This window comes from Mobula hypostoma, chromosome 10 (genome assembly GCF_963921235.1).
Source record: "Mobula hypostoma chromosome 10, sMobHyp1.1, whole genome shotgun sequence".
NCBI classification, from domain to species: domain Eukaryota; kingdom Metazoa; phylum Chordata; class Chondrichthyes; order Myliobatiformes; family Myliobatidae; genus Mobula; species Mobula hypostoma.
In genome coordinates this window covers 39178070-39192795 of record NC_086106.1, presented here as the reverse complement: position 1 = coordinate 39192795, position 14726 = coordinate 39178070, and the positions used below count along the sequence as shown (strand labels likewise).

Here is a 14726-nt window from a genome sequence, read left to right as displayed (position 1 = left end):
TCTGAAAGAAGTGTACCTCAAAATCTGACTAACTTGAGATGGGAAAAGTTGTTCACCATAATTTTTTCAGTGATTTTTTGGAAATCAAGCAATCTAAATATTTATGATGTAACTTGAAAATTGACCAGACAAAACTAAACAAAAAGAGGCCCAGATCAGAGCTGAACGCTGTTGTCACCACATTTTCCAGCTGGAATTACCTCCGTTACTCTGTACAAGAATGCAGAATATCCCGAGTCTACCCATTTTCATTAAAAAGCTAGCTAGGGCAAAAAATGGCCAACTAGAAGGGGGCATACCTTTAAGGTGTTTGGAGAAAAGTATAGGGGGGATTTTTTATTCACACTGAGAGTGGTAGGTGCTTGGAACATGGTGTGGGAGGTGTTGGTAAATTAGGGACACTTGAGAGACTCTTAGATAGGTACATGGATGAAAGAAAAACGCAGGGCTATATGGGAGGAAAGGGTTTAATTGATCTTTGAGTAGGTTAAAGGGTTGGCATAACATGGTGGGCCAAATGGCCTGCACTGTTTTGAACGGTTCTGTGTTCTGTGTTATTTCTGAGGCCATTGTAAAGAGCAGAGCTCGAACTGCTGATCCGTTTTGCCACGCAGTCACATTTCAGTGAAGTCGGGACATGAAATGAACTGATGGTTGTCATGGTAGGAATGCGAGAGCACAGAAAAGTTGCAGATTGGACAGTTTTAGGATTAGTGTCTGAGGAATGCGAAAACAACAGTCCATTTTATGTAAGAGCACCACAAACTGGAAACATTTGCAATAAAACTGTGGGAGTATGGTGTGTAAGAGAAAAGGATGTCATAAATAGGAGCATTGTAACAAGTCCAATCAAACAGGAGGGCCAGGAATAAGAATGCTGCTTCTGAGCTTGCTCCTCTGTCTCTGGCCAAAGGACCCGAGGGACCGGGGTGCCTGTTCTTCCACAGATTTGTAAATGAGGCTTTAGAAAGCATTTGTCAGGCCGCTTTTGGAGTATGGTGAGCAGTTTTGGGCCCCTTATCTGAGAAAGAATGTGCTGACATTGGAGAGGGCCCGGAGGAGGTTCACGAGTGATCCCTGGAATGAAAGGACTCTGAAAGAAGGGGCTTTGATGGCTCTGGGCCTGTATTTTAGAAGAATGAGGGGAAATCTCATTAATACTGATCGAATATTGAAAGGTCTAGACAGAGTGGATGTGAAGAGGATGTTTCCTGCAGTGGGGGAGTCCAGAACCAAGGGGCACAGTGGAATAAGCCTGCTTGAATTTACTCGATCCATACAACTCATAATCTAGTATACCTCTGTCTACCAGTGGCTGACTCAGGCTCTTGAGATACAGCATGATGCCATCTCCAAACAAGAAGCAGCCCATCCCAGAGCATTTCAAATAATAGTCGGGGAATTCAACAAGGCTTGTTTGAAGAAAACCCTGCCCAATTAACATCAGCATATAACCTGTGGCACCAGAGGTCCCAACACACCAGATCAATTTTATACTGAGATAAGGAATGCCTACTTACTGTTCCATGTCCAGACTACATTCCGCTAAGCCAGATCACTTGGCTGTCCTTCTCCTACCTGCCTACAGGCAGAGACTGAAGAGCGGAGCTCCAGAGATACGGACAACAAAGATCTGGTTGCAGGAGGTAAAGGAGTAGCTGTGGAATTGCTTTGAGTCAGTGGACTGGGCCATCTTCTGTGGATCTGAATGAATACATCATGGTTATAACAGATTTATTAGAATGGTTGTGGATGAGTGTGTCCTCACTAAATCATTCAGAGTCTTCTCCAACCAGAAACCCCAGATGAACCTGCAATCTGCTGACGGCCAGATCAGAGGCATTCAAGTCTGATGATCAAGAGAGTTCCCAGAGGTCCAGATACAATCTCTAGAAAGTCGTCTCACAGCCAGTTCCGGACTAAACTTAAATCAATGAATGATGCTCAACAGTTGTGGCAGGTCTTGAATAATATCACCTCTGATGAGTTAAATCAAACAACATAGGCAGCAGCAGGGCTTTGCTTCCAGATGAGCTCAATACCCCCTGTGCTCACTTTGACTGTCAAAACATGGAGGAACCATGAAGAACTCCCATACCCCTCCTGACCCTCTGATTTCAGTCCCTGAGGCTGACGTGAGAGAGGATGAACCCACAAGAAGCATCCGGCCCAGATGGGGTACCTGGCCAGGTGCTAAAGACCTGTGCTGATCAACTGGCTGGAGTGTTCACTGAGATCTTTAACCCCTCACTTCGGCAGTGTGCCGCACCCCCTTGCTTCATGCAGACTTCAATCACACTGGTGCCCAAGAAGAGTGTGGTGACCTGCTTCAATGATGATCGCCCACTGGCACTTACATCCACAGTGATGAAGTGTTTTGAGAGTTAGTAATGAAACATACCAACTCCTGCCTTCTAGAGAAACAAGTTCACAGCAGATGCCATCTCGTTGGCTCTTTACTCAACTCTGGAACAACTGGACAGCAAAGGTGCATACATCAGGGTGCTCTTTATCAACGACAGCTCAGCATTCAATACCAACATCCCCTCAAAACTAATCAATAAGCTCCAAGACCTTGCCCTCAATACCTTCTTGTACAATGAGTTCCTGGATTTCCTCACTTGCAGATCCCAGTCAGTTTGGATTGGCAATAAAATCTCCTCCGTAATCTTTATCAGCACAGGTTCACTGCAAGGCTGTGTGCTTCGCCCCCCTGCTCTACTCGCTTTACACTTATGACTGTGTGGTTAAGCACAGCTCCAATACCATATTCAAATTTGTGATAATACCAGTGTACTTGGTCAAATCAAAGGTGGTGATGAATCAGCATATAGGAGGGAGATTGAAAATCTGGCTGAGTGATGCTACAAAAACAACCTCTTACTCAATGTCATAAGCCAGTTCTCATCAGAGGATCAGAGGTGGAGAGGATTAGCAACTTTAAATGCCTTGGTGTATTATTTCTGAGGACCTATCTTGGGTCCAGCATGTAAGTGTAATTGTGAAGAAAGAATAACAGTGCCTCTACCTACGAGTTTGTGGAGATCTGGTGCGACATCTCAAACTTCGACAAACTTCTAAAGGTGTGTGGTAGAGAGCGTATTGATTGGTTCTATCACAGCCTGGTAATGAAACACCAGTGCCCTTGAATGGAAAATCCTACAAAAAGTAGTGGATACAGCTCAGTCCGTCACAGGTAAAGCCCTCCCCACCATTGAGCTCATCTATGCAGAGTGTTATCGCAGGAAAGCAGCATCCATTATCAGGGATCCCCACCACCCAGGTCAAGCTCTTATCGCATTGCTGTCATCAGGAAGAAGCTACAGGAGCCTCAGGACTCACATCACCAGGTTTAGGAACAGTTATTATCCCTCAGCCATCAGGCTCCTGAATCAAATTGAATTTTCACTTAACTTCACTCAACCCATCTTGAAATGTTCCCACAGACTCACTTTCAAGGACTCTTCATCTCATGTTTTCAATATTTATTGATTATTTATTTATTTATTTATTATAATCATTTCTTTCTTTTTGTATTTGCACAGTCTGTTATCTTCTGTTCTCTGGTTGAACACCCAAGTTGGATGGTCTTTCATAGATTCTGTTATGGTTATTATTCTATAGATTTACAGAGTAGGCCCTCAAGAAAATGAATCTTAGGGTTGTATATGGTGAAATTTTTGTACTTTGGTAATAAATTTACTTTGAATTTTGAACTGTCCCCTCATTATCCTATGCTCCAGTGAGTAAGTCCTAACCTATTCAACCTTTCACTTTTGCCTGGAATGTGGGCTGTGTCCCAGAGTGCCAACGGAGAGTCCGGTCAGAGTCAGGTTTCAGCATGCTTGGACACTTCCTGGTCTCTTTAAGCTCATCTGGAAACACTCAGCAGGTCAGGCAGCATATCTGGAGAGAGAAGCAGTTAAAGTTTCAGGGTGCAGACCCACAACACCACCAATGTTGAAATCCAGAACAAAGGGTAAGCTACTGGAGGAATTCAATAGGTTGGGCAGAGTTTGTAGAGGGAAACGGACAGTCGATGTTTTGGGTCAAAAGCCTTCATCTAGGTTACTCCCTGCCCCCCCCCCGTTTTCCCTTTCCCTCTGCCCCATTTACACCTTCTCTTTCCCTCTCCCCCTTCCTTCATGACCTGTCCATCACCCATATCTTCCTTCCCCTGCTTCCCCAACTCCTTCTCCTATTGTATGCTCCAACATCCTCTCCTGTCAGATTCCATTTTCTTTGGCCTTTTGCCTTTCCCACCTGTCATCTCCCAGCCTTTCACATTATTCTCACTACCTACTTCCCTCAGCTTGATTCACCCCACCTCCCCTCACCCCTTTTTTTTGGTTTCATTAAAGTCTTGGGCCAAAATACTGACTGTTCATTTCCCTCTGTCAATGCAGCCTGACCTATTGAGTTCCTCCAGCATTTTGTGTGTATTGAAACACACTTAAAGTTTTAGTAATATAATCAGACGTTGGTAATGGTAGAGCTGGAGAAGATGGAGCGAGGAGGAGGAAATTAGAGTTGTCAAGGCATACAGCACAGAAGGAGGCCTCTTGACCCTCTACATCCATGGTTGTCACCAAGTAGCAGAACTTGGTCTGTAGACTACAATACCTGACAATTCAAGGGCTTAGCTAAATACCTTTTAAATGTTGTGAATGTTTTAAATGTTTTAAATCCCTTGACTACTCTTTCAGGTAGTACAAATCAGACCTTAACCATCCTCTGTGTCAAAATTCTTCCTCAAAATCCCCTCCAGTACTCTTAGTCCTCACTTTAAACCTTCGCTCTCTGGTCTTAGACATGAGAGTGATGGAGCAAATGGCAGGTGGAGCTGAGAATTAAGAAATAAATGGTCCATAAGACCATATGACCGAGGAGCAGGATTATGGCATCTTGCCGATTTGGGTCCAGTTCCATCTATGTTGAAAAAGTCGGTGCTTTGCAAAGCAATTGGAATGTGGCTGCAACTGAGGACTGTTGGAATTGGTGGGATTTTGGAAGCAACTGAGCAGATGGCCAGGTAGGAAGAGAGAGAAGGGGAGAAGGTGAGTGGTAGAAATGGTAGAGGAGAATCCCAGAATGTGACAGATGCTGTGAGAACAGGGGCAGAAAGAGGGTAGGGTGAGCAGGAGGGAATACTTTCAGATTTTGGGAAGGTTGGTGGAGGCTTGAGGGTGGAAGTTACAGACCTGACTGAGGGGCCTGTCGAAAGGATGGTGAGATAAGGGAATGGTGGAAACCTGAAGCAAGGTTGGCAGGCTTTTTTCAGTGCGGAGTGAACAAGAAGTGGCTTCTTACGATGGTCAAAGATCTCTGACGTTGAGGGAGGGGCTGGAATAGAGAATGCTACGTGCATCCCGTGAAAATTCAAAACAAAGCCAGGAGTTCTGCCAATTCCCTTGGCACTCTCTCTTACTTGAAGGAAGTGGCTGGGCCAAAGAGGATGTTGCTCGTTGTGGAAATAGGAGGCTGATCGGGTCTGCATTCAGTTGGAAGTTTTTCCTAGTGGAGAATGGTGGGGTGGGGGGCAGGGTAGAAGTTCCTGGTGGAGATTGTAGAAGTCAATGCTGAAAATGGCAAAAATGGAAGGGAAGAAGAAACTGAAAATATTTAAAGAGGAGGAGAGAAAAGGAGAAAAGGTAGAGAAGAGACGGGAGGAATAAAAATCAAAAACTAGCAGATGCTGGAATGGAGCATCTCAAGGTCAGGGCAGCAAACATGACAGCTGTGTGAGTAGAGGAAGCAGCATCAATGTACTGGGAAAGGGGTTGGGGGGAGGCAGGAGCAAATTCAAATGAAGGGTCTTCCAGACCAAGTTTGGTTGTGGATCAAGGAGGTGGAGGCAGAGGAGGCTTCTGCATCACTGGTGTCCATGAAGTAGGAGGGGAAATCTTTTGAGGAGATTGGCTAAATGAGGGTTTGAGAAACAACAGCTTGATGTGATGTGGGGAGGTGTTACAGGGGGTGGGGGTGATGTGGAAGTTGGAGGTGTGGCCTGGTCTCTTCAAGGTATGCTCACTTTGAAGAAGTTCCCCTCTTCTCTTCGATGGGGGTTCCGTACGATTCTCTCTCACTCCTCCCCCTCTGTGATCTCTGCAGTCCAGGTGACAGGTCTGGAGCTGAAGTGTCGACAATCCATTCCTGTCCACAGATGCTGCCTGAGCTCCTCCAGCATTTTGTTTGTTGTTCCAGATTCCAAATCTACGGTTTGTTGTGTTGCTGTATGTAAGTGTTGAGGAGGACACTAGACATCAGTAAGCAGATTATGATTAGGACAGCAAGATATCACCAGTGGGATGGGAGGAGTGGAAGAGACGAAGGAGGTGGACGTGTGAACAGCAGTTCCCTCTGAGCCACTGAAGGTGGGCAGGAAGGTGATCACAGGAGAGGGGTCCTCCCTATTGAGCAGTTTTGCGCCCCATATCTGGGAAAGGATATGCTGCCCTTAGAGCAGTTCCAGAGGAGGTTTACGAGAATGATCTTGGGAATGAAAGGGTTAATGTGTGAGGAGCATTTGATAGCTCTGGGCCTGTACATGCTAGAATTTTAGAAGAATGAAACCATAAGACATAGGAGCAAAGTGAGGCCATTTGGCCCATCGAGTCTGCTGCACAAGAGAGTCCTCCATGCATGATGCAGGATCTCATTGGAGGGCTTAGGTAGAATGGGTATAGAGAAGATGTTTGCTAGAGTGAAGAAGACCAGGAGCAGAGGGCACAGCCTCAGAATGCCACTTCAGAAGAGAGATGTGAAGGAATTTCTTTAGGGTGGTGAATCTGTGGAATTCATGGCCACAAATGGAGGCCAAGTCATTAAAGGAGAGGTTGACAGTTTCTTGATCAGTGAGGATGTCAAAGGCTATGGGGAGCAGGCAGGAGAATGGGGTTGAGGGGGAAAATAAATCAGCCATGATCTAGTAGTGTAGCCAAATAGTCTAATTCTGCTCTTATGTCTAACGACCCTATGGTCTTCAGCCCAACTTATCCGTGCTGACCAAGATGTCTATCCAAGATAGTTCCATTTGCCCATGTTTAGATCATTTCCTATCCATAGAGGGATCCTTCATTGCTGTTTCTGTAGTGGGCAGTAAGTAATTCAGTTCCCTATCCATGTTCTTGTCCAAATGTCTTTCCCATGTACCTGTTTCAACACTCCCACTGCTAACATGTTCCATATCCCCACCACCCTCTGCATAAAGAAGTTACCCCTTTACATTTTCTCTCGCTTTCTTTATAACGTGTCCTCTAGTTTTTGATTTCCTTTGCCTGGAAAGAGGCGGTGTGCATTCACCCCGCCCATGCCCCTAATTTTATACACATCTAAAACATTACCTTTCAGTCTCCCGTGCCCAGCTGGCCAACCTCTACTCCTGGTAGCATTCTCATAAACTTTGTATTGAACCTCACTATCTCCCTCGAAATGATTTTGCACCTTATCGTATACCTGCGCTGCACTTTATCTGCAGCTGTTACACTTTTTTTCTGAAATTCAGTTCAATTCAAGTTTAATTGTCATTTAACCATACATGAATACTCATGAAGACAGCCAAATGAGACAATGTTACTATGGGGTCAAAGTCCAGTTCTTGCATATGCAGACACACATAGAATATTAGTAAAGATACAACCAAACAATTATCTATGTATATAGTCCAGTCCCCTCAGTCCATTTAGACCTCAGTCACCAAGCTGTGCTACGCTGCTCCCGGTAGAGCCTGCTGGCTCAGACGCCTCTCCTCCGGCAGCTGGAAAGCAAGTAACCCCACAGCTTGAGGCCCGAGTCCACTGAGGGCCGCCAAAGCAATCTGGGAGGGAAGCTCCGACCCCATTCTGGGCATCGTTCTACACTGCTCCCGGTGAAGCGCAAAGGCTTTGCCCCCTCACTCTGCCCAGGCGACTCTGTGGCTTCAGGCCTAGTCCCCTCTATGACCTAGGGCTAGGACCCCTCCATCCGCCCCTACTCCCATCCAATAAATCAGTGAGCCGAACTTGCTGCGTTCCAGATTAATAATATCCAAAGGGGTCTTGCAATCACAAGGAAAGTGACCAAGACAACCACTTCTATTTAACTGTAAGCCTCCTTCGACTCAGGCAGCAGAACGTTGTACAGCTCCTTCATTATCTCTGCCAGAGAACAACTGGCTGACGGCGTAGACCTGCAATGCTTCTGAGTTGTTAACGTATAGCAAGATCTTACGATCATTAGATGTACGTTTAAGTCTAACAGAAGCACCTTTTGTTGACCCCACTAAAACCGCTGCTACCAGTCGTGCAGTCATCTTACTGGAAGATCTGCTGTTATTTTACCTTGTTCTTCCTCAATGCTCTATGTAATGATCTGATCTGTGTGAACAGTATGAAAGGCAACATTTTCACTCTGTCTTGGTGCATGTGACAATAATAAACCCATACCAATGCCAATAAAGATTGGTAAGGGGGTGAAGTTGGGAGAATGGGGTTAAAAAATCATCCATGATGGAATGGCAGAGCAGGCTCGATGGGCCAAATGGCTTAATTCTACTCCTACATCTTTGTGTGCTGTTCTACTGACCATCGTGGGCCAGCTATTGTTGATGCTGGAATGTGTGTCGACCCCTGTAGGATGCCCAGCATATCCGTGGGTGTGTTAGTTGTGAATTCAAATGTTGCATTTCAAGGCCCATACGATATACAAGTGATAGGTCAATGCAAGCTGAATAAGATCATCTGTTTATGTTAAGGGCACTACTCAATTTCAACTTGTCGTGTTGGTGATGAAAAGGTTAATGGCTGAGCTCTGTTTGAGTTGGTTTTCCGTAAGGTGGGGGCTAATTCTCAGACTGCCCTTCCTATCCCTGGGGAGAAGGGAGGCGGTTGGAATGGTTAATTGCAGCAGGTCTAACTCGTGGCTTCCGAAGCAGCTGGACGATAACAGTCGATATTCTTGATGCTGTCTAAGTCTCCAGCCTGGATTGACATCTGATGCAGCCCCGCTCAGCTTGATGTCAGACAGACTCAAGCCAATAGCTGGAGGGGCCCACCTCCTGGGGCTGTGACCAGCGTCGCCTCTTCACTCATACAGGTTGGCTCTTCCTCCCTGTGCGCCTAGTACAGAGCGCAGGGTATTACACAGGACTGCCGCCTCAGACAGCTCTCTTCACTCGGGCTCCAGCAAAGGGTTAAGCAAAGAAGGTAAAGCAACACTGCTGTTTTCCAGTGCGTAACTATTAAGTATTTTATTTGCACGTGTTTTACAACTTAAAATAGGATTGACCCCAAGAGGGATAGACTTCCTGTGTTGTGAGTTTGAGAGTGGCATTGGTTTGTGTGTCTGATCTCAAACTTGTATCCGCTCCTTTATTTTAGCAAAGGTGAAAGTTTTAATAAAAGCAGATCTGTTTTTATTATTCTTCACCATTTCACTTTGAACTCCTATAAAGTCTGTTGTTCTTGTTCATTTTCCTTCGGTCTGCGGTTTCTCAGCGTCCGAATACTTGTTCTGTTTACAAGTCGTATCACAGTTTGGGATTAGGACCCTGACATTTAACCCCTCCTAGGATGTGCATACGTGCAGGCATGAGGGAAATCCACAACAGGACCCAAGTCCCACTGAGGGTCAGTGTGTCTGTGTGGGTCTCGTCCCCCAGTGAGGGTCAGTGTGTCTGTGTGGGTCTCGTCCCCCAGTGAGGGTCAGTGTGTCTGTGTGAGACACATCTCCCAGTGAGGGTCAGTGTGTCTGTGTGGGTCTCATCCCCCAGTGAGGGTCAGTGTGTCTGTGTGGGTCTCGTCCCCCAGTGAGGGTCAGTGTGTCTGTGTGAGACTCGTCCCCCAGTGAGGGTCAGTGTGTCTGTGTGAGACACATCTCCCAGTGAGGGTCAGTGTGTCTGTGTGGGTCTCGTCCCCCAGTGAGGGTCAGTGTGTCTGTGTGAGACACATCTCCCAGTGAGGGTCAGTGTGTCTGTGTGGGTCTCATCCCCCAGTGAGGGTCAGTGTGTCTGTGTGGGTCTCGTCCCCCAGTGAGGGTCAGTGTGTCTGTGTGAGACTCGTCCCCCAGTGAGGGTCACTGTGTCTGTGTGGGTCTCGTCCCCCAGTGAGGGTCAGTGTGTCTGTGTGAGACTCGTCCCCCAGTGAGGGTCAGTGTGTCTGTGTGAGACTCGTCCCCCAGTGAGGGTCACTGTGTCTGTGTGGGTCTCGTCCCCCAGTGAGGGTCAGTGTGTCTGTGTGGGTCTCGTCCCCCAGTGAGGGTCAGTGTGTCTGTGTGAGACACATCTCCCAGTGAGGGTCAGTGTGTCTGTGTGGGTCTCATCCCCCAGTGAGGGTCAGTGTGTCTGTGTGGGTCTCGTCCCCCAGTGAGGGTCAGTGTGTCTGTGTGAGACTCGTCCCCCAGTGAGGGTCACTGTGTCTGTGTGGGTCTCGTCCCCCAGTGAGGGTCAGTGTGTCTGTGTGAGACACATCTCCCAGTGAGGGTCAGTGTGTCTGTGTGAGACTCGTCCCCCAGTGAGGGTCAGTGTGTCTGTGTGGGTCTCGTCCCCCTGTGAGGGTGAGTGTGCCTGTGTGAGACTCGTCCCCCAGTGAGGGTCAGTGTGTCTGTGTGGAACATGTTCCCCAGTGAGGGTCAGTGTGTCTGTGTGAGACACATCTCCCAGTGAGGGTTAGTGTGTCTGTGTGGGTCTCATCCCCCAGTGAGGGTCAATGTGTCTGTGTGGGTCTCATCCCCCAGTGAGGGTCAGTGTGTCTGTGTGAGACTCGTCCCCCAGTGAGGGTCACTGTGTCTGTGTGGGTCTCGTCCCCCAGTGAGGGTCACTGTGTCTGTGTGGGTCTTCCCCCAGTGAGGGTCAGTGTGTCTGTGTGAGACACATCTCCCAGTGAGGGTTAGTGTGTCTGTGTGGGTCTCGTCCCCCAGTGAGGGTCAGTGTGTGAGACTCATCCCCCAGTGAGGGTCAATGTGTCTGTGTGGGTCTCCCCCCAGTGAGGGTCAGTGTGTGAGCCAACGAGTCAGCACCATGCAAGTTAACTTGTGCATCTTTGGCCTGTGGGGAGAAACTGGAGCACCAGAGGAATTGCATGTGGTCACAGGCCGAACGTACAAATCCCTTACGGACAGTGACGGGAATTGAACCAAGTCGCTGACACTGTAATAGACTCACGCTAACCATTATCCTACCATGCTGTCTTGGCAATGTATGAGGAAATGGGATCACCCAGGGGAATCCCAGATGGTCCACAGGGAGAAATGCAAATTCCACACAGACAGTGCTGGAGATAGGGTTTGAGTCCAGATTGCTGGTTCCATGAGGCAGAGGTATTTGTTAGCCTTTTCAGAGTCCCAGAAGCAACATTAGATCTGCCTCTGTCTTTACAATCCATCTGAGCACCTTTGTTAGTTGGAAAGCCTGGTTGAGATCAGTTGGAGTGCCTCTGATCTGACACTGCTGCAGATCCTCGAAGTGTTTTGTTGGCACCAAGTCTCATTTTCCCTGCCCGGTTCTCCACTCATGTCTGCTTCCATCTTCTCCCTCTCGTGCCTTCCCCATTCCGGGACTCAATGGGAAGTGGGCTGTTAAGTTTTACCTGTGTGAGTCGTGGTTGACCATGGATGCTGTGATCCAGCTGTCTATGTGATACATGGCCAGGACAGTACGATATGGAGAGCAAGCTGTTACCCATGTAGCATGCTCTCCTTCCAAAGGAATGTCAGAGACTGATACAGTTTGGCACCAGTGCCGTCACAACACCAGTCAGCATTGAACTCAACTTAGAACCCCAGCTCCGGATTTTGCCCTGGGGTTTACTCCCGAAGCCTTCCCTGTGAGTGGGAATAGCAGTAATGCAGTGGAGGTTTGAGATCAAAGTTTTCGTTCACCTAGATGAGCTGTCAATCATGGTTGATGAGCTGTCAATCAAGGCTGATGTACTGATAATCATAGCTGATGACCCCATCTGCTGGAAGTGACTGGCTATAAGGCACCAACAACCCGGTCTGAACCCTCCTCCTGTCATAGGAACCATTCCACCGGGCTTTCTAGCAGAGCCACGCTTGAAGGCCAGGAGCTGGACTCGGCTGAGATACTCAGCATTCAGAGCATTTAGTAGCTCGAACAAATCTGGTTGAATGGAAGGTGAGACCGTGCCCCCAACTTCTGGAGGAAATTAGTGGGTATGATCTGTGTATTTGAAGAACGTGCAAAGACATTCACACAACATTTAGAGTGGATGTGGAGCTTTAGAAAGAGTGTAGGAGAGATTTAGAATCAGATTATGATTACATAGCAACAAAAACTTTAACTTACTATAGAAAATCATATAAAAATAAATTAAATGAGTAGTGCAAAAACGAGAGGGAAAATGCGGAGGTAGTTTTCATGGGTTCATTCATTGTCCATTCAGAACAAATGGCGGAGAGGAAGAAGCTATTGCTGAAATGTTGAGTGTGCGTCTTCAGGCTCCGGTACCTATTACTTGATGAGACGAGGGCAAGTCCTGGGTGATGGGGGTCCTTAATAATTCATGCTGACTTTTTGATTCATCGCCTTTTGAAGATATCCTGGATGCTGGAGGCTAGTGCCCATGATGGAGCTGTCTGAGTTTACAACTTTCTGCAGTTTTTTCTGATTTACCAGGCTGCTGCCTGGGTAAAGAGCATGTTTTATGAGGAAAGGTTGAACAGGCTAAGTGGTTTCTCTTTTGAGTGAAGGAGAATGAGAGGTATCTTGATAGAGGTGTTCAGAGACAGTGGCTTTTTGAGAGGACATAATTTGAAGGTGATGGGATGAAATTATAGGGGGGATGTCAGAGGTACTGTAGGTACTTTACACAGACAGTAATGGATGCATGGAATGCACTGCTGGGGGAGGTGGTGCATTAGGGAGATGTAAGAGACTCTTAGATAGGCCCATGGATGAAAGTAAAATGGAGGACTATGTAGGAGGGGAGGGTTAGTTTGATCAACTCAACATTGTGGACTGAAGATCTCGTACGTGTTGTAATGTTTTTAAAAGAGCAACTTTGAGGGGTTTACCTATTCAATTTATTTACTGAGATACAGTGCGGAATCAGCCCTTCAAGCCATGCTGCCCGGCATTCTCCTGATCTAAACCTAGCCTAACCATGGGACAATTTACAATGACCAATTAACCCACCAACTGATACGTTTTTGGACTGTGGGAGGAGACCGGAGCACCCGGAGGAAACCCATACGGTCACAGGGAGAACCTACAAGTTGTTTGGATAAACGATGAGGACAGCTCAAGGTGAAGATAAGCTGTTGGAAGTGGCAGAGATTTCAGTTCAGTGAAGACTGGTGCATCAATTGGAATTAGTCACTCCACCTCATCACTGAATGAAGATAACTAGTTTTAAGCTTACGGCTTACTTTGGACCTGAGAGCTGAAGATCTATGAGGTGCTCTGTTAACACTGTGGACATTGGACTTCACTGGAACTGTGGTGGGGATAAACCTGATAAGATCATAAGACATAGGAGCAGAATTAGGCCATTTGGCCCATCGAGTCTGCTCTGCCATTCAATCATGGCTAATACTTTCTTTTTCTCTTCCTCAACCCCATTTCCCAGCCTTCTCCCTGTGACTTTGATGCCATGTCTAATCAAAAACCTATCAATCTCTGCCTTAAATACGTCCAACAACCTGGCCTCCACAGCTGCACGTGGTTACAAATTCCACAAATTCACCCCCCTCTGGCTATCCTGTCCATGCTCTCTTTTCACCACTGTCATCATAAAGAAGGTACAGGAGCTTCAGGACCCACACCACCAAGTTCAGGAATAATTAATCCCCCTCATCCTTCAGGACCTTGAACCAGAATGGATAACATCACTGAACTTCAGTCATGCCAATACTGAACTGTTACCACAACCAGTGGACTCACATTCTTCTTGTGTCCAGTTTTTATAAGACCATAATACATTTGGCCCATTGAGTCTGCTCTACCATTCAATCATGGCTGATGTGTTTTTCCACCCTCAGTCCCACTCCGCAGCCTTCAACCTGTAACCTTTGATGCCATGTCCAATTAAGAACCCATCAAGCTCTGCCTTAAATACCTCCAGTGACCTGGTCTCCACAGATGAATGTGGTAACAAATTCCACAAATTCAAAAGGTTTCAAAGGTTTCAAATGTACATTTAATATCAGAGAAATGTATACAATAGACATCCTGAAATTCTTTTTCTTCTCAACCATCCACGAAAAACAGGAGTGCCCCCAAAGAATGAATGACAGTTAAATGTTAGAACCCCAAAGTCCCCCCAGCTTCCCTCCCTCCTGTGTGTAAGCGGCAGCAAGCAATGATCCCCCTCCCCCCATCAGCAAAAAAAAGCATCTGCACCCACCACCAAGCACTCAAGCGTGCAGAAAAGCACAGCAAAGACACAGACTTGCAATACCCTAAAAGACTACTCGTTCACCTGGTATTCGACATACCACAAGCTCTCTCTCTCCCTAATAAGCGAGAAAGAGGTGTCTCCATTTCACCACCCTTTGGCTAAAGAAATTTCTCTGCATCTCTGTTTTGAAAGGGTGACCCTCTATCCTAAGACTGTGCCCTCTTGTCCTAGACTCCCTCACTATGGGAAACATTCTTTCCACATCTCCTCTGTCTAGCCCTTTCAACATTCGAAAGGTTTCAATGGGATTATCCCTCATCCTTCTGAATTCCAATGAGTACAGACCCAGAGCCATCAAATGTTCCTTATATGATAACCCTTTCATTCCTGGAA

At 46.8% G+C, this 14726-nt stretch overlaps 1 protein-coding gene across 5 annotated transcripts in view; it reads left to right on the top strand.

The window, feature by feature from the left end:
* The first annotated feature begins 9053 nt into the window (after positions 1-9053).
* Positions 9054-14726, top strand: part of LOC134352852 (neuroblast differentiation-associated protein AHNAK-like) — a 117457-nt gene continuing 111784 nt past the window's right edge. For 2 of the 5 annotated variants that reach the window (XM_063060367.1, XM_063060364.1), the window contains exon 1: positions 9074-9182. The gene's annotated coding sequence lies outside the window, so the exon portion shown is untranslated. Of the gene's footprint in view, positions 9183-14726 lie in introns of all 5 variants that reach the window. The other 3 variants (XM_063060365.1, XM_063060366.1, XM_063060368.1) reach the window with 3 other exon arrangements.